Genomic DNA, 25902 nt, shown 5'->3' with positions numbered 1-25902 from the left:
CTACTAAACTGTTCACTTTAAAATGGTTCGTATTATGTCCATTTCACATCAATTTATTAAAAGTAAACCTATAAGTTACTATCTCTGTATACTAGATGGAATCAACGCTGCTTTAATTCGGCTTTGCCCCTCAACCAAATCTTAGTTTTTGTTTTCCCAATGCTAAAGCAACATACAAATATAGTTCATCAACCTAGAAGCTACTGCGGTGCGGGAGGAGGGGCGTGCGGGTAGGAGAGTATCAAAAAGCACACAATACACCTTCCTGCCTTCAAAGAGCTCACAGCAAAAGGTGAAATGATAACCAAGGAACAGGTCAGAAAATGAGGCCACGAAACAGTTCCAAGTAATTTTGTTTTTAATGAAGTACTATCAAGTTTCGAGAACTTTGGCGGGTGATGAGCCAGGAAAGATTTGAACAGGCGAAGGTGAATTAAACAGAGGACTGAGCTGGATGAGACTCATTACACATTTAATCCTCTATGACAGCACCCCAGCCGGGCCTCGTTGTGCTTAAGCACACACAAATATTAACTGAAAGCTGACTGAAATTCAACAAAACCGCCAAGCCAGGCTAAATGCGCACGTACACAAAATTCAATAGCGCTGCGTTCATTTTACTCAGGAGACACAGTCGTAAAAACTGTTACAGACTAACAAATGCTTAATGAACGCTGATGACCGGCTGGAAACTATAACCCCAGCAACCCGCTCCCCAAAGGCCTCTGACTCCGCCTTTGCGCTCGACAAGAGAGATGGTTGACCTCGGCCTCCGGCCAGCCCAGCCCGGGCCACTATTTAACGAAACTGACCCCAACATGCCGTCCCCACGCCCCTCCAAGCGGGGCCTCTCCGGGTCCCGGTGACGCCCACTAGTAAATAAGGGACGGGGGGCAGGCAATCGATGGCAGGTGGCGGCGCGGCTTCACAAAACAAAGCAGGGAGCCCATCCCGATGGAGCCCTCCACGGCGCGGGCGCGATGCCCGCCCGGCCCTGCGGCCCGAGCTGCGCCACCCCCAGGCCCCGGCAGCCAGCGACGGCCCGCCGAACCCCAAGCGCCCGCCCAACCGCCGCCGCAGGAGCGCGCCGGGCGCCCAACTGCGGTCCCGGCCCAACCAACGCGGGCAGGGGAGGAGAGGTGCGTGCGGCCGGCTGAGCATGCGAGCCACTCCGGGGTCGCAAGGGGGGAGGCTGCGCGCGGGTAAGGCAGAGGCAAAGCGGTGCCGAGGCCATCGCGGAATGCAGCGCCAGGAGGGACTCCTCTAGGGGGTTTTGCCCCTTTCCCCTTAGAAGGTGCAGATGGTTTGACCCCCCACCCCGAGTGAGGTGCCGCGTCCCAGCCCCGGCTGGACTGTACCATCGGGCGGTGCCGCCGGGATTTCTCCCCCCCCACCACCACCACCATCAATTCCCCCCCCACCCGGGTCCGCGGTCGGTTGGCCCCGGCCGGGCTCTGAGACGCGGAAAGAGCTTGGCGCCATTTTGGGTGGGACTAAGCAAAGACGAAACACCCTCCCAGCCGATGGGGTACTCTGGACGCTGGCTTATCCGGTTCCCTTAATCCTTTAGGTACTTACACGACGTTGGGTGAGGGGAGCTGGAAGATCAGCGGGTCCCCGATCCTCTCTCCCTAGGGGTGATGGAAATCAAACCCCCCCCGCCACCTCCAGGTGGTTCTTCCCGCCGCAGAGTGGGAGCTGCATAAAAGGCGGGGCACATTAGCATAACCTGCCTGGCAACCTGATCTCCGGCGTTATGTGATTGGTTGAACTCTGTAAACCCCATGCCCTGCCTAGAAACGAGAAACGCTGGGGCAAATTGACAGGCCCAGATTTAAGACTCATGACGAAGATCCCGAGACGCTTATTCAACCGGCAGAGAAGGCAAAAGGAGATTCACACAATGGCCCAATGGCTGAAGGCCTCTTTATTTCCGGCTCTGCTGTTCCTCTAGAATCCAATCAAAGAGCAAGTCTCAGGCAGTCCTCGCTTGCGTTTGTGCTCTAAGCCAATCAGAAGAGCCGACTCTTCAGACTCAGAGTCCACGGGCTCTGATGGACCCAGGGCGTGGGGGCGGGAGAAACGTCTAGTCTGAGAGTCCCAGGTGGAGTGGTTGGCCTGCTGGGCCGGGTTTCGAGCCAGGCCCCACCCACCCTAGCGCCCCGTGTCTCTAAGCGGCCTTCCTGCCGAGCGCGCCGCTGAACCGGTGTTCTCCGTGGAAACCCACTCCTGGCCTCGGGCTCAAGTGTCCTCAGGGTGTGACCCTAAATCCGAGAGTTCCTGGGACCGAGGGCGCTTTCTTTAACCTCTGACCCGCTGATCTGTATGCAGTCCCTTCCAAACCCTGGAGCACCTCACTGCATCTCTCCTTTCCCTTAACAGTCTGAAAAAGTAAATTATTTTTCGGAAATATTAAGGGTTATTCAACACTGGCTAACCCGTGAATTAACTCTTTTCTTAACCTCAGGCTTCCACATCCTAACATTCGTTAAAATTGCTTTCTCAAAAGGCAGCCGACTAGTAGAAGTAAGCTCATCAAGCTTTGGAGCAAGACACCCAGCTCTAGTTACTCTTAGTACAAATGGCAGCTAGATCTGGAAGAGACCTTGCACCTTTGGACTTTCAGGGAGCAGTTTCCCATCCATGACTTCTATCTGGCTACATTATTTTGAAGATTAAATGACATTTACCTGTAAAATAACTTAGCACACTGAAACGTAAACGAATAGAAGTATTAATGATGATAAAACATGCAAAATTGTTAAACTATGGCTAACCAAGAAGAAGAAAATTGTAGAACCAAAAGACTTTAAATAGGAAACACCCACGGGGGAGTGGTTGTAAAATTCATTCAGTGATCTTCCTTACTGTTTCATTTATTTAACACACACACACACACACACACACACCTGGAAACAAAGTTGGAAGAATGGGAGAACATTGCATTTTTTAAACTCCAGGTCCTCCTTAGCAACTTGATGACTAAACCATGACTTGTTCCTTCACTGACTCCTGTGCAGGCAGCACTGGACTTAAAATAAAGGCTGTCAGTAAACACTTGTTGAATTTAATTCAAAAGAAAGCATAAAGCAGGGCCTGATGAGGCAGAGATGCTATTAACTCTTCACTCCATATATGGGCATATGGAATGGGTGCCTTGGGAAAGATGATATTGGTTAAGAGAGTCGTTCAAATGTTCCCTTTTAGTTGTATGAGTAGACAAATGATATCAGTAGTTAGAGAGGTCCACTCTTCTGTCCCTTGGCCTCTTGAGAGAACTTCCCCTAATTTTACATTTAACATTATTAAACCCTCTATGATGATTTCCCAACTGAAGTCTAATGACCAGAAGTGACACCAAAGAACCCAAAATAAGTGGCTTATATTCACCTTTAAAATATTAGTGTCATAAAGCTAAGGAAAGCCTGAGGAAATGTTCCAGACTAACAAAGACTAAAAAGACACAACTAAATGCAGTGTGTTCCCTGGATTGGAATCTGAACCCAGAAAAATAATTTTTTTTTAACATATATAAAAAACGTTTGATATTCGCACGAGGTTGAATAGTGCCCTCCAAAGTCCTTAACTGGAGCCTGTGACTTGTTTTGGAAAGAGAGTCTTTGCAGATATAATTAGTTAAAATGAAGTCATACTGGATAGGTTGGACTCGAACTCAATGGTGTTCTTGCAAAAATAAAAAAAAAAAAACGACAGAGACATAGACACACACGGAAGGATATATAAGACAGAGACGAGACAGATGGAGTATAATGCATCTATGAGCCAAGGAAAACCAAAACTTGCTAGCCACCTCCAAAAGCTTGAAGAGAAATAGGATTCTTCCCTAGAGCCTTCAGAGCATTGCCCTGACATTTTTATTTCAGACATCTAACCTCTGGAAATATGAGAGAATAAATTTCTATTGTTTTAAGCCATCTAGTTTGTGGTACTTTGTCATGGCAGCCATAGGAAACTAAGAAAGCATTATAAATCAAGTAAGACACTATGTGGGTACAAGATTGTGTGTTGGGGGGATGGATATGTCTGAATGTGAATGGCTGAAGTTATGAACATTTATGAAGCAATGATTTTGGGGGGGGGTGACATTCAAAAGGAAAAGACTAAGGAATTGAGCTGATAAAAATTTTTATGTGATATTTATATAAAATCAGACACATTATGGAATAGAAAATATAAGTAGCTTTTTTTTTTTTTTTTTTAATAATGTGACTGCAAAAGAACTTGCTATTTGGGGGTATTTGCTTTTGTTTGTGGCCCAGACTCCCAGAAACCTTAAGTCACAAAAACTAGATATCACTTTCAATTTAAACAGCTAGAGTCACAGATGTTGAAGGAAGAATTGTAAAGGAGAAGTTGTCCAGAAGAAGCCTGGAAAGTTTATGGGCAGAGAGAGAAGCAACATGAAGACTGTGAATCAAGTTGTAGCTTTCTCCATAAAACACAGTCAAGGAAAAAGACAGAAAATGCATGAAATTGAAAAGTACTTACAGTTAAATATTGTTACTTTAAGAAAGCATCTTTATGAATGTGACTCAGTTTGAAAATTTTGGACCATAATTTAGATTTCAATATGAGGAAACCTGTGAAAGCAAGAATTATTGTGAATATAATAAATATGTTATAGTTCATCCTATTTGTAGTAATCTCATTTAAGGGTACTCATTGTGAGAAAAGTCTTCTCTCAGAAATATAATGTAAAGATACCTTCAAATTAATATGAGATTTAATAAGAAAAAATATAACATGTTAGGAATGGTGGAAAACCAAATCAAATCTCCTTAAGCATAAAAAAATCATACTGGAGAAAAACTCACAAATATAATGAATGTGAAAAAACCTTTAGCCTGAAGCAATACCTCTAAGATCATAAGAAAATGCATACTAGAAAGTGTGCATTCATGCCTGTGCTGAATATAGTCAATTCAAGTGTTTTTTCTTTTTTTCCCATGTGTTCTTTTGAATCGCATTCCTCATTCTACATTTAAGAATACATATAGGGAGGAAATCACGTAAAAGTGATAAATATGGAAAAGTCTTCAGCTATAACAGAAAAACTTATACTCATGATTCTAAGAAGAAAACTTATGAATGTGGGAAAGCTTCTATTCAAATTCCAAGACTCAGTAGACACCAAGGAAGATATCCGGTGAGAAACCCTGTATGTATAAAGAAAGTGGGAACGCCTTCAGTAATGAACCAGATCTCATAGAGCATGAGAAAAATCATACCAGAAGAATCCCCTGAATGTAATCAATGTAGATGTGTTTTTAGTTAGAAGTAGTACTTTGTTGAAGATCAAAATGTTCATACTGGAAAGAAACTCTAGAAATGTAATTGATGTGGAAAATCTTAAGCCAAAAGGAAAAACCCTCATTATTCATCAAATACAAAAGAGAAATCTTATGAATGTGCTAAGTATGAGAAAGCTTTAACTCAAAAGTAAGGCCTCATTGGACACTAGAGAAGTCATACTGGAGATAAACCCAGTGTAAGAAAGGTGAGAAAGCATTCAATGGCAAATGAAAATTTATACTTGAAAGATGCCCTATAAATACAATGAACGTGCAAAAATCTTTAGACAGAAGCTATACCTCATTAAATAATTCTTATAGGAGAGACACCCTATAAATGTAGTAAATGGTAAAAAAGCCTTCCCTTGAATCACGCTGCTTATTGTACATGCAAAAATACAGATAATACAGATACAAATAATAAACATGAATGTGAAATGTGTGGAAAAGCCTACTCTCAATGTTCAAACAATGCTCTGAATAAGAGAACCGACACTGAATAGAATGTCCATCACTGATGAATTGGTAATGAATGTGGATATAGCACGATATATGTGGTATACAATGGAGTGCTACTCAGCAATACAAAAAAATACACCATCAATACATTCAACGATGTAAATTAATCTCAAAATAATTATGCTGAGTAAAATAAGCCAGACCAAAAGAAAAAAAAAGCACACATTTTATGATTCCATTTATATGAAATTCTAGGAAATGCAAACTCATCTGTAGTGATAGGAAATATCATTGATTACCTGAGTGGGTGGGGCATAGGGAATAATAACAGTCATCCAAAAGGAAACTTTCGAAGATGATGAATATGTTCCCTTTCTTGGTTGTGGTGATGGATTCATGGATGTATTTCAAAGCTTGTTAAGTTCCCTGCTTTAAACAAGTGCAGTTTAGTATATGCTGGTTATACCTCAATAAAGCTGTTAAGGTTGGCTTTGGAATTTCTGACAATTATAAGTCAAGAAAATTTTTTAATTGGTTAAGAATTTGAAAACAAAATTTTATATTGTCGACAATATGATTAGGATTTACCAGTCTCTTAGGTTTTTAAGTAAATATAATATAAACAAAAATACTAAAAGACTTAATAATAGCAATAGAACAATAAAAATTATCTAAGACCATCTAGGGTACTCTGTGCACAATCTCTTCTAAGGATACTGGTGACCTTGTTCACCAAGATTTGAAATCAAGAAACTATAATAGAAAAAAAGCTGTGACGGAGACAATAAGCATATTTTAATTTGGCTATATATAACATAAACGAAGTTAAAAATAGCACATTAAAATTGTTGCTGTACAGAGAACAAAGAGTAAATTTCTTATAAATTTATAAGAAGAAGCAAACAACCCAATGGTAAAATAGGCAAAAGGTATTAAGAAAATTTCAGGGAAGGGCAAATGCAAGTGTCCAAAACCATATGAAAAGATACTCAAATCTTAAGCATCAGGGAAATGGAAATTAAAGTAATTATTAATTTATATTTATCAGAAAAAATTGAAAAAAATAGTAACACCTATTGTTAGAGTACTTTCATATAATGTTAGTGGCAATATATGAAATCCAGTCTTTTTGGAAAGTAAGGTAGTAACATCAATTAAAATTAAATATGTATACATGTATTTACATTTTATAGGAGATAACCTATATAATTGTTTAACTCAACAGTCCCCATTCTGGGATTCTATCTAGAAGGAAAGCACCAATATAAGCTGTTTAATGCAGAATTTTTCACAATGGCATAAAACCGGAAACAGTCAAAACATAACACCTTAAAACAGTATGCAGTAATTAAAGAGAATGAACTACCGCTGGGATTTCCAAAAATATTGTTGATTTAGAAAGGCAAAATGGAAAAAAGTGCCATATCAGTCAGGGCTCAACTAGAGAAACAAAGCCAGTAGGGACATATATTAGGGGCTTTATTGCAGGAATTGGCTTACACAACTGTAGGGGCTGGCTAAGCAAGTACAAAATCCATAGGGCAGACCACTGGGAGAAGAAGGCTGGAAATCTATGGCACAGGTTGAAGCTGCAGTCCACAGGTAAAGTTTCTTCTTTTTCTTGAAGTCTCAGCTCTGCTCTTAAGGCCTTTCAACTAATTGGATAAGTTCCATTCAAATTATCTTGGATATAACTTAAAGTCATTGATTATAGATTTTCATCACATTTACAAAATACCTGAACAGCAGCACCTACATTAGTGTTTAATGGGGTAACCAAGTTGACACATGTAACTGACTATCACATGTATAATATCTCATTTCTGAAAAACAAATAAGAAGAATTCCTGTATATTTCTATGTGTATATAACATGTATATATGCAAATATCTGTGAATACATGTATCAAACCTATGTGTTGTGCATGTGATTGAGCATGGAGAAAAAAATGTTAAACAGTTACCTGAGTAGGTCGGGTAGGATGATGTAGATGGAGGAGCAGGAGAAAGGGAGGAGGGTGCCAAATAAAAGAATAAAAAAGACTGCGATATAAAAAATATACAATCCAGGTTATATCTATCATCATATTTATGAATTTATGTTAAAATTGTCTATATGCATATAAATATATAGACATTTTAAAACTATAATACATAAATATTTAGCAAGTACTCAATAGATAAAAAAGTATTCATTGTTTTTTTAATTTTCTAAAATATGTTAGAGAGAAAACCACAGGCCCAAAATGGCACCACTTATGTTAAAACCCATGATACCAAATCCAGATTTAATACCTGACCTAATTGCAGTTTCAACCTCTCCCAGAAACATAATCTTAATCAACCAGTCTGGAATTTTCCAGTCATGTACCAGTAAGGTAATCATCGTGTAGGCCCTCTCCATCCCCGTAGAAAGGAGAGGCAATCTGCATGATAAAAATCATTCTGCTCTCTTACCCCAAAGAGAAGATATCTGGCCCCCAAAACAATCCTCTCTTTTGTTAATAGTTCCTTGTCTCACCTTTCTTCCTGTAAAAACCTTCCATCTTGTATAACCCCTCAGAGCACCCTTCTAGTTGCTGGATGGGATGCAGCCCCATTCATGAATCGCTTAATAAAGCCAATTAGATCTTCAAAATTACCTGGTTGAATTTTGTTTTTTAATAATCATAATCAAAACAAAGTGGAAATATTCTTGTTAAATATTTTGAAACACAAACAATATCTGTATTAGTTTCCTAGGAACAAATTACCATAAATTGGATAGCTTAAAAGATAGACATCTATTCTCTCATTGTTCTGGAGGCCAGAAGTCTAAAATCAAGGCAGTAACAGGGCCACGTTCCCTTCGAAGGCTCTGGGGAAGAATCTTTCCTTGCCTCTTCTGAGCTTCTGGTGGTATTACTGAACAGAAAGAAAACAGAAAGAATTCATCCACCTGGGGCTAGCAGAGTCAAACACTAAACACCAAGAATTGCAGTGGAGAAAAATTGGCTATTTTATTAATGGTGCCACCCAGGAGAACAAAAAGCTAATGTTTAAACACCGGAACACCCCAATCCAGGGTTCAGAGTGGGTTTTTAAGGGCTTAGGGAGAACAGGTATGCAGAAGTATTGGTGGGGAAAGTTTTAATTGGAGGACCTTGACGCTTGGCCATTAATGGTAAGGGGCATTGGATCTTCCCAAACAACTGAACCTTTTCTTTTGAAAGGGTTCCATTGTTCAAGTTCCTGTGATGTCCTTGTTCTTTGGTTCTGTAGTGGCCAGGGGGGTGAGACTTTGGTTTCCAGTGCAGGTAGGGGTCAAATATCTCTCCTCTGCACATGACTTGCAGTTTTGGTCTCTTGGCTCTGAAAAGCAACTCAGTATCTTCTGAGCTGGTCCTGCAGTTACAGTGCTGGCCGGCACTCCTTGGCTTATGTGTCATCACTCCAGTTTTTGCTTTCATCTTCATTCATATGGCTCTCTTATCTTTGTGTGGACGTGTACATCTCCAAATTTCCCCCTCTTTATAAGGACAACAGTCATTGGATTTATGGCCCACCCTAATTCAGTATGATTTCACCTTAACTTGATTACATCTGCTAAGGTCACATTCATAGGTGCCAAAAGTTAAGACTTTAATAACATATCTTTTAGGGGAATGCAATTCAACCCACTACAGTATCCAACTTATAATCAAATAAAGCAATTCTATCAAAAGGAGATAACAATGATGCCACATTTATTGCAATTATTTAACACTACCCTGGAAGTACAAACCAATACAATAAAATACAAAACAAGAGAAACTACTGGAAAGGCAAAAATAAAATCAACAAGTACTCAATAGATAAAAAGTATTTGCAGAAATCCAAAGGGAATGTATTGATATACAACTGAGTCTATAAGTTTGAAATGGTGACACAAAATAATTAGGTACAAATTAATAGTAACAATAATAATAGGAAACACCATAGAAAAATAAGTAGGTATGGAGAGACTACTAAGCACTTAGCTTTGTCCTTTAAGAAATGAGACGTGTGAGATGACTCAATTATCAAGAAGGATTTTATGGCACAGTACCCTCAGCAGTCCCCTGGATCTGTCTCTTGCTCCTACAGTTTTTGGAAGGAACAGATCCAGGGACACCCCTTCTTCCAGCTCCCTACAACCTCCAACATAATTTCCAGTCGCAACCTTTGAAACTTCTCAGCCATCCTTGGCCTCTGAGGCCAGCCAACATGGTATTTTGAGCTTAACTCTTTATTGCCAATTAACCACGAGCTTTCAAATCCGTCAGAATTACTTCACGGAAGTGGAGGCTGCCATCAACCTCCTGGTCAACCCGCATCTGTGGTCCTCCTACACCTACCTCTATCTGGGCTTCTATTTCGACTACGACAATGTGGCTCTGGAAGATGTGGGCCACTTCTTCCGCGGGATGATCAAGGAGAAATGCGAAGGCGCAGATTGTCTCTTAAAGAGGCAAAACCAGCGTGGCGGCCATGCCCTCTTCTAGAACTTGCAGAAGCCTTCCCAGGATGAGTGGGGTAAAACTCGGGATGCCATGGAAGCTGCCATGATCATGGAGAAGAATCTGAACCAGGTCTTTGCAGATCTGCTTGCCTGCACAGACCCCCATCATTTTCTCTTTTCCTATCACTCAACTCTGTGACTTCCTGGAAAGCCATTTCCTAGATGAGGAGGTGAAACTCCTCAAGAAGATGGGCAACCACCTGATTAACCCATTCAGCCTGGCCTGGGTAAGTAAGTATCTTTTCAAGAGGCTTGCCCTCAAGAATGACTAAGAGTCTTGGAGTCCACAGGCTTTTGAGGGGCCCCTCTGCATCCCCCTGGTGTTGACCTTGTGCCTGAGCCTCTCCCTGCATCCACTAGGCAGCCTTCTAATCACGTTGGGCCCTCTCCCATGCCTTGGACCAAATTGAAACAATAAAGTTTTTTGCAGCAAAAAATATATATATATGTATGTGTGTGTGTGTTATATAAATATACACACACATATATATTTTTATACACACACACACACACACACACACACACACACACACACATGATTTTTCTGGAGTCCCAGGGGTCCAGGCACATTTGCCCTGCTTTACCATGATGCTGTGGTCTGCTCACTTGCCAAGGTTACCTTTGGTTCTCTCTGTCCTCCTCACTGACAGTAAGAAACACAACAGAGTGACCTATAATTCTCTTTTCTCTGATCACACTTGTTGGTTCCAAAGCAGTTTGTAGGCTGCAGCCCAACATCCCTGTATGTGCTCACTTGTGGCTAAGCTACTGAAGTAGCTGGATTGCTAGTTGTTTATTAGAGAAAGTCACTTTCTAAGCAGAAGCCAAGAGCTATATTAAATGTAGATTGTTTTAAATGAACTGTGGCATTTTGCCAACTGTTTCCTCCTGTTTATAATTTGGCTTTACCTCTAGCTGCATAATGATGGGGGGAAATGACAGAAGGATATGACAGTGGGTGATAGACAAAGATAACTGCAGATTTTGAGCCACTGGTGGGAAAAATAGTATCGGGGAGCAAAACAACAATAAAAAAACTTTAGTAGAGTAGGCTAAGGATAGATGTGAATCAAGTTTTCAAAAAGATAGCTTCCAGAAAACATTAAAGAAAATACTTTCTAAGAATCTTCACCAGTGAAACATTCAGAGCACCTTTTCTTTTTTATTCTTTTTTCTTCCTTCCTTCCTTTCTTTCTTTCTTTCTTTCTTTCTTTCTTTCTTTCTTTCTTTCTTTATTTCTTTCTTTCTTTCTTTCTTCCTTCCTTCCTTCCTTCCTTCCTTCCTTCCTTCCTTCCTTCCTTCCTTTCTTTCTTTTGTTATTTTTTAGTTTATTTAAAGCTTAATTTAAATTAATTAAAAATCTATGCAGGGCAATTTCTATTTTGAGGTAAACTCCTCTTTTTTGTATAGTGTTCTACAGCCTGCCAACAGAGCCTTTCATGCAGATGGCCCCATTTGAGCTAAATGAGATTGCAAATATATTGGCTGACCAAACGCTAAACTGCGATCAGTTTTATGCTAAATGAGAGAAAGGAAATGGAATTTTTTTTTAGAAAACAAAACTCTAAGCCAAATACAGCAAAGATTAAATCCACAGAAACATTGTTTTAAATATTTATGGGTAATCATGAATAATCCTCAGATGCAAATCTGATGAAAAAAATTTGGATAGATTTTTCCAGCCGATATAGCAATAAAGAAAAGTAAAACACAGTGATATTGTTATCAGGGCCATGGAGACATAATTTAAAAAACCGGGAGGAAACTAAGTGTCATTGGTTATAGAAATAACCCTTAGTAATGACAACGTTTCTCTGATTTTTAAAAGTAGGAGACAGTTAAAAATAAGGTGAAAACTCCATTGTACTCTAAATACTTACCATGATACTTCATGCTTGGATTTAAGTTGCTTGAGCTTTTTGCTCTTTCTCAGCAAATATTAACAAGAGACAGGTCCTGCATAGATTTAAATTTAAGTAGGACCTTTTCACTTCCGTAACAGTGTTTTTTATTTACTCTACTCCTGTGGTTATAGAATGTAAATATTCTCTTAACTTCTCTTCTTTATTGTTTTAAAATAACCAACAGACAACTTGAAAATTAAGCAGGATTCTTTCCCCTCAAAGCTTCTTTTCGAATTCTAATATGGCATCTAATTTCTTTTCATTTTAGTTAAGACCAAAATCAACAGTTTTAAGTTAAATTTTTTTTTCTTCACAAGGAAAAAGTATTAACTACTAATACCTACAAATGCAATCATTGCTGATGACTAGGTTTTACAAATATATACTTTTTAGTTTTGTTTGTTTCTTCACAAAAGTAATCTACACACAAGTGTCTCAACTATCTAGGTTGTGTTCATACCCTAGTCATTCAGTCTATTCATATGTGAATTGTTGAAAAGTATTACCCCAGGTTAGAGAAGGAAAAGAAAACTCTAACTTTTAACCTTGAGACTATGAATCCCTCTGAACTTTTTTATGCAGAGTACCATGTTCAAGTTCATATGAGCATTTCTTCTGAGAGATTTCAAAGTTTCTAGCACATTCCAAGGAACCAAGATCCTATAAAGATTTAGAATCACTGCCTTGCAATAATTACTGAAAAATGAGAGACTTTTATATTGAATTCCCCAGACTTTCTTAATTGGCTACATCAGTGCTTCACAAATTTTAATTTGCACAGAAATCATATGGAGATCCTGTTTAAAATGCAGATTATAATTTAGAAAGTCTGGAGTGGGGTCTGAGATTCGGCATTGCTAACAAATTCCAAAGTGACCTCGTTGCTGCTGGTCCATGGAACACACTTTGAGTAATAGCAAAAATATAACACGCCTGAAGAGGACTTTATGCAGAGTTCAGAAAATTTTACCCAATCAGAAGATAATAATACTGCACTTTATTTGTCAATATGTCCTAATGTTTAACAAAGATAGGAGAGTAAACATGTACCAGCATTACTTTTGCCATACTTGGAACTGTTAAAAAACAAAATTCAACCAAGTAATTTTGAAGATTTAATAGGCTTTATTAAGCAATTCATAAATGGGGCTGCATCATTTCATGAAAGGGTGCTCTGATGGGGTTGTATAAAAGGTTTTCATAAGAAGCAAAGTGGGACGAAGGACTATTAACCAAAAAAAAAAAAAAAAAAAAGGAAGGAAGAAAGAATTATTTTGGGGCCCAGAAAACTTTTCTTTGAGCCAAGAGAGCAGAAAGGTTTTTATTGTCCAGATTGCCTCTTTCTGCTGGGGAATGGGGAGGTGTTAGGGGCATAGAGAGAGACCATGTGACAGATTACCTTACTGATGCTTGACCAGAAAATTCCAGACTAGTCCATTAAGGTTATGTTTCTGGGAAAGGCTGAAACTGCAGTTAGATCAAGTATTAAATCTAGGTTTGGTATCATGAACTTTTAGCATCAATGGTGCCATTTTGGGCCTATGGTTTTCTCTTTAACACTGTTTAGAAGGTCTGAAGCTGATTTTTGCCAATATCGTACATCATGGAAGTTCTCCATTTGAATTCTCTATATTTGTGTTTCTGCTGTTAAACTTACGCATCTTTCTTTAACTTCTACAACTACAGTCATTTTTCAAGTAAAGTTTTATTGAGCCAAAAATGCTAGCCAAAAGACTAATCTTGGGGCATAGAGTCTAAACTACTAGCAGCATGGTTAGGTAGAAAAACAGCATGTCTGTCACCTCAGAGTTTTGCAAGGGTTTTTATACATCTAGTAGGAAGAAGGGGAAAGGAAGAGGTAGTCTGAAAGAAATTATATGAACTAGAGGCAAAAGGGTAGGAGAAGGTGAAGCAGGCCAGCTCTTGGATAGCTGAGTCCACATAAAGAAATGTCCACTCCTATAGAGCGGCTGTAGGAAGTAGTCCGGAGACCATGTGTAAACACACAGAGGCTCCCAGTATTAAATGGCATCTGGCTAAAATAATCCACAGAAATAGCCACTGAAAATTAATATGAAATTCCAACAGGTAAAATGAATGTGAAGTCTTTTATTAGCTGGTCCACAGTCATTAACAGACTAACAGTTCTGTTTCTTCTCTCACTCCCTGGTTGCTGTAATTTAATTTAGAACATCCAGAATTTTTTTCTTATCATTTCCATCCCCCTCCCCCATCCATTGAATTGGTTCCACAGAAAGAGTTTAATAAGATGCTGTCTGTTTCTCAAGTGTGGAGATAGATATAAATTGATGATGCTCCTGATCATTAAAAAAAGTCATAATTTCATTATCTTCAAGATTGTGAAATACTGCCCTCTCTTTTTCATCTTCAGAAATATAAAACCCTGTTATAAATAGGTTTAGAAATATTCAAAACAAATACATTTTATTATTCCAATAGAGAAAGGATCATCTCTTATACATTTACCTTACTTTTCTTCTCATCTGCTTATTATGATTGATTTATCTGAGCTCATCCATACCCATCTGAAAGTTTTACCAACACCTGAAACTTAACAGAATAAAATTAAACTAGCAATTCCTCTATTAATATATCTACCAATATTCAAACAACTTTGTAATCAAAACGTTAAGATTTTGTTTAATTATAGTACAATGCCAAATATAAAAGAAAATGGACAAAATATTTTAAAAGAATAAGGAAGTAACAACACCACCATCTGAAGGGAAAGATGTTAACTTTGGGGGTATTCCTTTGCCAGTTTTTGGGTGGTTTTTACATAGTTATAATTATTTCGAATATGAAATTTATTTAAGTTAATGTTATAACACAAATATTTTCCATGTTATTGTATTGGATGTATTTATAACTTTTTGATGGTTATATATTTTAAATTTATCAAAAAATATTTAAGACATACAAAAAGATAAAGAATTAGTAAAATGAAAATTTATGAATCCTCATGGAGCTTAAGAAATAAATCATTATCAATTCAATTGATACCTTCTGTGTAATCTTCTTCATTTTTAGTACCTCACTCTCTAACATAAGTAACTACTTTCTTAAATTTGGTGATTATTCAGTCTATGCATTTATCTATATTTTTACCCTTATGTATATATCTCTAAGTAATATGTAGTATTACTCACATGTTTCAAAGTTTACATAATTAGTATCATATAGTATGTAGTCTACAACTTGCTTTTATTTTTATCTCAGTATTATGTTTATGAGAATCGTTCATGTCAATTCATATTTGCTATATGGTATTTCATCAAATAAACACACAATAATTTTTCTTGTGTTCTACTATTGAATATTTAGATGGTTTGCAACTGCATATATGCCTTGAAGAACATCTTTCTGCATATTATATATTTTTTTCTCATGTGGGATTATTCCCTTAGTATAGATCCCAAAAGTGAAATTACCAAAAAAAAAAAAAAAAATCATTTTTAAAATCCTTGATACATGTTGCCAAAAAAATTTCCAAAAGAAGTGTACCAATTTTAAATTGCAATGGAAATATATTAGTTCCTTGTTTTATCACATACTCACCAGCCATGGATGATATTATTAGTTTTTCTTTAACTTCAGCTAGTTTGGTCGGCAAAAGGTTGTATTTTGATTTCAGGTGAAGTTGAAATTGAGTAACTTTTCCATATTTCCTTTGTGCTCTGTCTTGTATGCCTTTTGCCCATGTGGGGCAGGAAAATTTTTCTTCTACCCTTCTAGGTTCTTTGGCTGGTCTAATAACCAAATTAACATAAGACAGATTAATGGGGAAAAAAAACAGATTTAATTACATATTTATGTATGAGTGTCCATAAGAGTATGAGACCCCGGAAGAGTTGAGCATTTGAGACCTATATGCCACCTTGAGTTAAGGAATGGGATAGGGGCCTGAGGCTTCCGAAGAGTGGAGGGTAATTCACAAGACCACATTCCTATGTTTAACAGATATGAGGTAATTAGATGTTTGCCCTGCCATATAGATAGGTCAATCAGATAAAAAGTTATCTCTGGTAATAGTTTTCTCTCTGAATCAGACCCCTTATCTAAATTCTTTTAGGTAGTTAATGGAAAGGTAAGAGGTTTCTTGAATCTGCTGGGCCTTGATTGCCTTCAGCTCAAAATAGTCCATATGTCAAAGTGGCATACTTTGGGGAGGTGTGTTCTGAATCCCTTCACTCATCAAGACTGTTGGACAAAGAGTGGTTCCAGTCAAGATAGTGGAGTAGGTAAATGTTGTGCTTGCTTCCTCTCACAATAACATCAAAATTACAACTGAACTACAGAACAATCATCATTAGGAGTCTCTTGAAGTCTAGTTGAACAGAGGTCCTACAATTGGGGACACACAGAAGAGGCCACCTCGAGGCCAGTAGGAGAGGTGGAGATGTGAAGCAGGCTGGTTCCACAACCGCATGTGGTGGTTGAGAATTGAGAGAAATATCTTGACTGTGGAGGTCACCCCAGAGAAGTGAGGAATCCCGGCCCCACACTGGGCTCCTCAGCCCGGGGTTCCAGTGCCAGGAAGAGAAGTCCCCACAACTTCTGGCTATGAAAACCAACAGAGATTGTGTAAGATGGAGGGCTATGGGAGTCACAGACTTTCCTCTTAAAGGGCCTGTGCATGGACTCACTCACTCTGGGCTCCAGCACTGGGCAGCAGCTTGAAAGGAGCCAGGGACATACAAGGAAGAAGTGAGTGTCAAGTGAGTGTCTGCTTGTTCCTTTGTTGAGCCCCCCCGCCGCCCAACCTGGTTTACAGATCTGGTTTACAGGCAGGGGCCATATCTGAGTCTCCATTAACCTGGCTGACACCCTTTGCCCTGCCCCAGTGATTCCCTGAGACCCCGCCTCTCCCAACTTGCGAGCCCTCCCAAGCTGCTTCTAGTGGATTTTCCATGAACTGTCCTGTTTTGGCTCATGCTGCAGACTTTCCTAAAATCTTTCAAAGATTCACAAAACCTAAATGAGCAGCACCTGGCCTCAGTATTCCCTGTACATCTTGCTGAGCAGCCCCAAGCCTGGCACTAGTAGCAGCTAGCTTCTTTCTGTGGCTTGGCAGAACATAGGTAGCTCATGCCAGATGGCCCCAGGCAGGACACAGGCTGCAGTGGAACTTGGCCTGCAGCAGGACCCCTCCCAGGGGGCCCCAGCCAGCATGCCTGGTGACTGGTTTTGGCCTGAGCCAGAGCACTACCTGGGGCCACATCAGAGGACAATGCACCCAAAGGCCAGACAAGGCAGGCACCAGAGCCCTGCTAAAGCAAACCTTGATCTCTAGGGTCAGCCCCTGCATAACAGCTCTTCCACTGGTCACAGCCAATCTCACAACAAATTAGCCCAAGAGTCAGTCCTTCTCACTGATGAACAAACAGCAACCAAGGCTCGACTGTAACAGGAGAGCACACACAACCCATACAAGGGCATAATTGGAGCACTTGGCTCAGGTGACCAGGGAGACTGTGCCACTGCACCCCATAGAACACCATCACCTATGTATAAGGCCACTCTAAGACTGGGAAACACAGCAGCCCTACTTAATACAGAGAAACAAACACAGGGAGGCAGCCGAAATGGGAAGATAAAGAAACACGTCTCAAATGAAAGATCAGATCAAAGCTCCAGAAAAAGAACTGAACAAAATGGAGACAAGCAATCTAGCAGTTGCAGAGTTCAAAACACTTCTTATAAGGATGCTCAATGAACTTAGGAGGAAAGTAGATAAACTCGGTGAGAATTTTAACAAAGAGATAGAAAACAAAAGTAGAGATAAAAAACATAAAAAAGAACCAGTCAGAAATGAAGAATATAATAACTGAAATGAAGAATATCTTAGAGGGAATCAACAGTAGATTAGATGAAGTGGATGATTGAATCAGTCATTTAGAAGACAAGGTAGCAAAACCACCCAATCAGAACAGCAACAAGAAAAAATAATCCAAAAAAATGAGGATAGTTTAAGGGGTCTCTGAGACAACATCAAATGTACCAACATTTGCATCATAGGGTTACCAGAAGAGGAGACAAAGAATTAAAAACCTACTTGAAGAAAGAATGACAGAAAACTTTTCCTAACCTGATGAGGGAAATAGACATACAAGCCCAGGAAGCTCAGAGAGTTCCAAACAAGATGAACCCAAATAGACCCACACCAGGACACATCATAATTAAAATGCCAATGGTTAAAGACAAAGACAGAATCTTAAAAGCAGCAAGATAAAAAGTTAGTTACCTATAAGGATGCTCCCATAAGACTGTCAGTTGATTTCTCAGTAGAAACTTTGCAGGCCAGAAGGAGTAGGCAGGAAATAGTCAAAGTGATAAAAAGCAAGGACATACAACCAAGGTTACTCTACCCATCAAAGCTGTCATTTAAAATCAAAGGACAGATAAAGAGCTTCCCAGGCAACAAAAAGTTAATAGTTCATCATCACCAAGCCAGTATTACAAGAAATGTTAGAAGGACTTCTTTAAGAAGAAGAAAAAAGAAAAAAAAAAGATTAAAAATATGATTAATAAGATGGCAGTAACTACATAGACAGCAATAATTACTTTAAATGTAAATGAATTAAATGCTCCAATCGAATGATAGATCCTTACATATGCTGCCTATAAGAGGCTCACTTCATATTGAAAGACACACAAAGACTAAAAGTAAAGGAATGAAAAATAAAGTGTTTCATGAAAATGTAAACAAACTAACAAAAAAAATTGAGATAGTAATACTTTTATACCAGACAAAATAGACTTTAAAACAAAGGCTATAACAAGAGACAAAAAAGAACCCAATTATCTCACTTCTGTGTATTTATCTGAAGAAACCCAAACACTGCTTTGAATCCATATGTTCAGTGTAGCATTATTTTACAGCAGCCAAGATATGGCGCCATCCTGGATGTTCATCAATAGATGAATGGATAAAGAAGAGGTCATATCTATATAATATGGAATACTACTCAGTTACAAAATGAATGAAATCTTGCCATCTGTAACAACATGGATGGACCTAGAGGGTATTGTGCTGAGTGAAATGAGTCAGAGAAAGACAAATGTAATTTATGGGATCTAGAGAACAGAATAAACAAATAGACAACAGAAACAAGTTCATAGATACAGAGAGCATTTTGATAGTTGTCAGATTGGGGGATTGACAATAGCTGAAGGGAGAAGGGATTAAGAGGTACAAACTGGTAGATACAAAATCGTCATGGGGATATAGAGTATAGCAAGGGGAACATTGTCAACAGATTTGTAATAACTATGTATGTTGTCAAATGGGGTGATCACTTCCTAAGTCACATAAATGTCTAATCACTATGTTGTACACCTGAAACTAATATAATATTGCATGCCAACTATAATTGAAAAAAATAAAAATATAAAAATTAAATAAATAAATAAGACTGTTGGAGATGGTGTTTTATCTCATCTTAATAGTTTTTATATAACAATATATTAATTTGTTGTCAAAATTGCTACAACTTTTTTTGAGGGTTCTTTTCAGTACATGGTTTAGTTTTTAAATAATGCTTATAAGTATATAATTAAAGAGTTTGATAATTCTACTATAATGTCAACCTACTTATGTGGGTGATCAAATGTTGTGTAGAATAGGACATTTTGGTTGTAAAATCATTCATATATCATTACATTTACAAATGTATATGCTAATTTGAAATTGGCTAAAATTAAGTTCTCTTAGTGGTTTTAACTTATCCATTTCCCAGAATAGCATTGGCAGAACTGTTAAATGTTGACCTTATATAGTTTGTAAAGTGTAAGCAATCTTTAATAGCCTATAAAGGCCTTTCATTGATGTTGTTTCTCTTTATTTATTTATTTATTTTTATGTTTTCCTGAGAAAATAATTAGCAGTTCAAGTTTAAATGACCATTAAAGCTTTTTAAATGACATTTCACTAAATTGTCTAACATTAAGGAAATATGCACTCTTACTATTTCTTTATTAATTTATTTTACTTTGAGAAGTGGACACTTCTGCAATTTTAAAATAAAGATTTGACCTTTAAAAAAAATTAATACATAGATTGAATCAATCAGTGGTTCCACTCAGAAGAAAATACCTCTTCCATTATGAAGAAAGTCCTAGGAATTAGTGGATGTCTCCTTTGAAGCCTAATAAAATTAATATAGCTCTTAACAAGTGAAAACAACTATCAATCTACCAAGAAGTATTTATTGAACACTCCTTTCGATTCAGGCCTCCAGCAAGTGCTAGAAAACAAAAGAATGGATAAACGGTCCTTTTAGGTAGAGCAAAGATAAGAAGAGAACAGTGAGAAATCAAACTGCAGGTTGCTGAGCCAGTCTACAAATGGTCTTTTATAACCTGCTAAGGAATATGGAATTTTTTTTCACAGCAATCAACAGCATTAAAATATTTGTCTTCTTTTCTTTTGGCCACACCATAAATCGGTGGGTGTCTTTAAATGCACGGACATGTATGGGGCTACCTTTGCCATGTTAGTATCACCATGAATCTAATTAAATAATAAAAGTCATCATTTAGCTTTGAATTAAAAAAAATGTGTTTTAGAAAGATAATTCAGGAGACAGTGTGGGAAATGGACTGCATAGAGGAGATATGGATAGAGGATGACCACTAGGAGGTTGATTGCAATGGTCCAGGTGAGATATGATGGTGTGATGTTGCAAGACATCACACTAAGCACTGCAGGGAACACAAAGCTGAACAAGACATGGCCCCTGTGTGAAGGATGAATGAATGAAAATGTCAAACTCCATGCTTATTTACCCTAACATAAGCCCCTGGAAACTGATGTAGAAAGATATGAATAAGAGAAGACAGACATTTACTAAAATCTTGCTGAAGTTAAAATTATAGAAAGCAATAATTCTTGCTTGATCTTTTCAATTTGACTCTGTTGTCTCCCATGTCTTTATGTAATCAATTTGTCCCCCTGCTGTTTGTGTTTTGCCCAACCATAAAAAACAAGGCAACAGGAACTACAAAATCAGCAGTTGCCTGGGCTTGTTAGCGGATGTGATTTCACTAACTAACTACTTGCTGACTCAGAGACAAGAGGGAAGCAAAAATTTCCTTTCCCTATTCTGTGGCCAACCAAATAGTTACAAGCCTGTCAAAGTCCACAGTGATGAGACCTCTTTCTACTGCCCAGCTTGCTCATTTGCTGTGTCATCATAAATCAGGACTGAAGTTTTATACTAAACTTAAAGAAATAAGTGAGTCATGTAAAACATTTCTGGGGCATGGAATCCACGGCAAGGTGGCAAAAAGACCAGCCCTCCCTCTCTGGTCTGAGGCTTCATTACTCACCTGGCTCTTGTGCAACATTAGTTCAGGCTCCTGAGCCCAAAGAAAAGCTGCTACAGCACCCTTCCTCACCTTTACTGAAGAAAACAAACATGAAGCACAGAGCTTATTCTCCTAGTATGAAAGAAAGGGATTTGGAATCACATATGGTTGAATACTGTCTTTGTCAAGGCTGTGTGACCTCCTGCAAGGCAGTTCACCTCTTTCAGCTTCAAATTTCCCACTTATGAAACAGTGGTTATGATATGACTACACATACCTATGCAAAAGAATATATGTACAACACCTGGAACTCTCATACTTTGCTGGTAGGGATGTAGAATGGTACCACTGTTTTCTTTGAAAAATTGTTTGCCAGTTTCTTTACAAGTTAAACGTAAGTTTACCATACAGCCCAGCAATTCTACTCCTAGGCATCTACTCAAGGGAAATGAAACATATGTCCACACAAAGACTTCTGTGTGAATGTTCATAGTAGCATTATTCATGAGTAAACCACAAAAACAATATACCGATCAAAAAAAGCCAACCCAAAAGGATCACATGTTGTATAAGTCCATTTACATGAGGAAAGGCAAATCTAGAGAAGATAAACCTATAGAGACTTAAAAGTATGTTATAGTTACCTAAGGCCTGGGGAGAAAGGAGGGAGAGTGACTGCAAATGGGCATCAGGGTAGTTTTTGGGATGATGGATTGCGTTGTGGTGATAGATGCATAACTAACTTTACTAAAAGTCATTGAATATATACTTAAAATGGTGGAAATTTATGGTATATAAATTATACCTCAATAAAGCTGTTTTTAAAAACCTACCAGGCATGTAGTAGATATTCAATATTATAGTGAATCATTAACATTTAATAAGCATTTGTTGGTAAGCTACTTTAAATACATTATATGACTTGACTTAACTCTTATTTCTAAGGCACATTTCTAAGTTTCGAAAACTATAGTCTTTCAAATATCACTTTCTCTACTTTCTCCACATCCACTTATCATCTGTACAATTATCAACTGAATATTTTTCTTTAAACGAAATTTCTTTAAAAACATGTTTATTTAAAAATAAAACCTTATATCACTATAGTAAATGGAACACCAGTATCATTTGTCATAAATAAAATATACTGTAAAAATAAACATAAAGAAAGCCAAATGATTTTGGGTTTGTTGGCAGATGTTGCCTAAAGGCTTGCTCTCTCCACTTGAAAAAGGAGACTGAAAATGCTACAGAGGTGACTTAGGCATACTAACGCCAATGAAGAATTTCTCTTCGATGCAATCAGAACCAGCAACCAGAATCCCAGGCAGGCTGAGAATAAAGAAGATTTTTTATGTCCCCGCCATCTATACAAAGTTAAAAACAATTGAGGTCAGATACCTTCTTAGGGCTTATCATGAGGTAGCAGAGCCTGCTCCGGCCACTTCATCACTATGCCCCTGTAAGTCCACAAAAGCAGGGACCTGGAGAGGGACTAAAGAAATCATCAGGTCTGACTCCTCAGGCCCGGTTCAACATGAGGCAGTGTTTCCTGGCTTGAGGCAGCGAGGGGCCTGAGAGAACACTCACAGAGATCATGCAACAGTGAGAAAGGAGATGGCATCTCCCTTCTCTGTGGAGGTTGGGATCAGGTACACCCTGGGACATGGCCCATGGGAAGAGTTGCTGAGGGACAACTGAAGCAGTCATACTAGAGTGACCCTCTGAAGTCAGGGAACTATGTAGGACCCACTGACAGACTCGCCATCACATTAATGTGAGAATCTGGATGCCTGGAACATCAATAATCAATAAGTTTTAGCTAGAGAGACAATGCAGCCAAGAGATCATCAGACATCACTTAGGGAAGAGACATTTGTCCTTTCTCCCTTCTTTCCCAACATAGTGGGAAAAGGAGGTTCAACTGAGCATGGCAGAAGGGAAAAAAAATATTTCATGTTTGTACTGCACTTGATTCAGACTGTTCAAAACACTGGGTAGAGAAGGATTAAAACAACTTAAAAAGAGCTCACTTTCACACTCTGCCATTCAACTAATGCCCTGTATTGGAACATCTAAAATATCTTTGGAACCTCCTGTAGTTTGGGAAACACTGCTGTCAGGGAAGTGAAGAGTTGCCTCCAGCCCTCTAACCCTAGGGTTGCCGATGGGGGCACTGAAAATGCTGTAGAATGATATTCAAGTTGCTTCTCCTCTCACTCTTCCTAACTTCGGTCTGTCTTTTCCAAGTGATGGACATCCAGGGCGAAATTTAGTAACACTAGATACCAGACCAAAATACTGTTTTTCTCACTTGCTCTATTTTTCTTTTCTCTTGTAGATTTTCATTTCTTTCCTCTCTTTGGTCAGCAAGGGAGAATTCTGCCCACCACACTGGGCTAAATGAGAATCCAGGACTTGAGTTTCCAAGGCACCATAGGAAGGAAAGTGTCAAGGTTACAGAAATTCTTGCCTGCAACGGACAGAGTTTAAGTTCAGGTTCTGCCTCTTGTTACCAATTTAGCCTTGAGCAAGTCCTTGAACTTCTAGAGTTATGTTTCTTTATTTGTTAAATGGGATTAATTATAATATCTGCTCCCCAGGTTGTTGGGAAGCTCAAATGAGGTAACATGAAAATACACACCATACAATTCTACAAAAAGGTTACTTTTTGTTATCATGGTGGTAGTTTTTAAAGGAGCACCTTTTTAAAAGTAAGTTGCCCAATTAAGATATGTATGTATGTTTCAACATCTTTCTGAAACATAAAATTGAATGGAAAGAGTAATTTGTAGAAACATATGTAATGTAATTCATTATGGATTTTATTTTTCCAGCTTTATTGAGATATAGGTGACATAAGATTGTGTAGGTTTAAGATATACGAAGTGATGATTTGATACATATATATTTTGTGAAATATCTAACCTTACAGTGTGGTTAGTTAAGACTTCCATTACCTTATCATTTCTTTTTTTGTGGTGAGAATATTTAAGATCTACTCTTCTACCAACATTCAAGTATACAATACAGTATTGCCATATATTAGATTTCTAGAACATACTCATTTTATAACTGGAAGTTTGTACCCTTTGACCAACATCCCATTTCCCCCACCCCTCAGCTTGAGAAACCACTATTCTACTCTGTTTCTGAGTTCGGATTTTTAGATTCCACATATAATGGAGATAATACAGTATTTGTCTTTTACTGTCCGACTTTCTCATTTGACATAATGTTCTCAAGGTCTATCCATGTTGTCACAAAAGGCAAGATTTTTTTTATTATTATTTTTTATGGCTGAATAATATTCCATTGTCTGTATATCACACTTTCCTGAAGCATTCATTCGTGGATGGACACTTCAGTTGCTTCCATGTCTTAGCTCTTTGTGAATAATGTTACAATGAACATGGGGGTGTAACTATCTCTTTGAGATACTGACTTCGGTTTCTTTAGAATGAATTTGGAATTTGGAATTTCTGGGTCATAAGGTAGTTTTATTTTTAATTTTCTGAGGAATCTCCACACTGTTTTCCATAGTGGCTGCACCAATTTATCTTCCCACCAACAGTGCACAAGAGTTCCCTTTGCTCCACAGTCTCACCAACACTTGTTAACTCTTATCTTTTTGATAATAGCCATCCTAACAGGTGTGGGTAATCTCTCATCATGATTGTGATTTGCATTTTCCTGATAATTGGTGATGTTGAGCACCTTTTCATGTACTTACTGGCCTTTTGTATGCCTTCTTTGGAAAACATTGTTAATTATAAAATACTTAAAACAGTGCTATATGTTGTTCATAGATAAAACACATGTGTAGGAAAATTCTTCAAATGTGTGGGAAAACACATTAAACTGAGGCTAATGGCTGGTCCTGGGGAGAAAGGGACAATGGGATTGGGAAAGCGTATTTAGGGCCTTCAGCTGTAGCTAAAGTAGTGTTCAGCAGTGTTTTCTTTCTTTCTCTTTCTTTTCTTTTTCTTTCTTTCTTTCTTTCTTTCTTTCTTTCTTTCTTTCTTTCTTTCTTTCTTTCTTTCTTTCTTTCTTTCTAAGAGAAATATAGTCAAAGCAAATATAACAACTTATGAAACTGTTCAATCTGTAGTAGGTACATAAATGTTTATTATATTATTCTCTATGCTTTTCTCTTTTGAAAAAAATTTTTAAAAATGTTTCAGCTCAATGCTGAAAATCTGGAGAAAACAAAAAGGATGAAGGCAATGACAACAAGAAAACTTAATAAAAATAACCACTATCAACATTGATTGGTATATGTACCTCCCATCTTTTTATTCACTTATATACATAAATGCAGGTAAACACAACTGCAGGTAGCTGAGTTAGATCACCTTTGGCCTATGTGTCAAATAGCA

At 38.2% G+C, this 25902-nt stretch overlaps 1 protein-coding gene across 4 annotated transcripts in view; it reads right to left on the bottom strand.

The window, feature by feature from the left end:
* PRDM10 (PR/SET domain 10) overlaps positions 1 to 1861 on the bottom strand; it is an 83100-nt gene extending 81239 nt beyond the window's left edge. For 3 of the 4 annotated variants that reach the window (XM_036220607.1, XM_016139276.2, XM_016139279.2), the window contains exon 1: positions 1579 to 1860. The gene's annotated coding sequence lies outside the window, so the exon portion shown is untranslated. Of the gene's footprint in view, positions 1 to 1578 lie in introns of all 4 variants that reach the window. The other variant, XM_016139282.2, reaches the window with a different exon arrangement.
* Between the last annotated feature and the right edge of the window lie 24041 nt (positions 1862 to 25902).

Source organism: Rousettus aegyptiacus, unplaced genomic scaffold (assembly GCF_014176215.1).
Source record: "Rousettus aegyptiacus isolate mRouAeg1 unplaced genomic scaffold, mRouAeg1.p scaffold_m13_p_5, whole genome shotgun sequence".
Classification (NCBI taxonomy): Eukaryota; Metazoa; Chordata; class Mammalia; order Chiroptera; family Pteropodidae; genus Rousettus; species Rousettus aegyptiacus.
The sequence above is the reverse complement of the archived record's forward strand: the minus strand, read 5'-3'. Positions and strand labels throughout refer to the sequence as shown.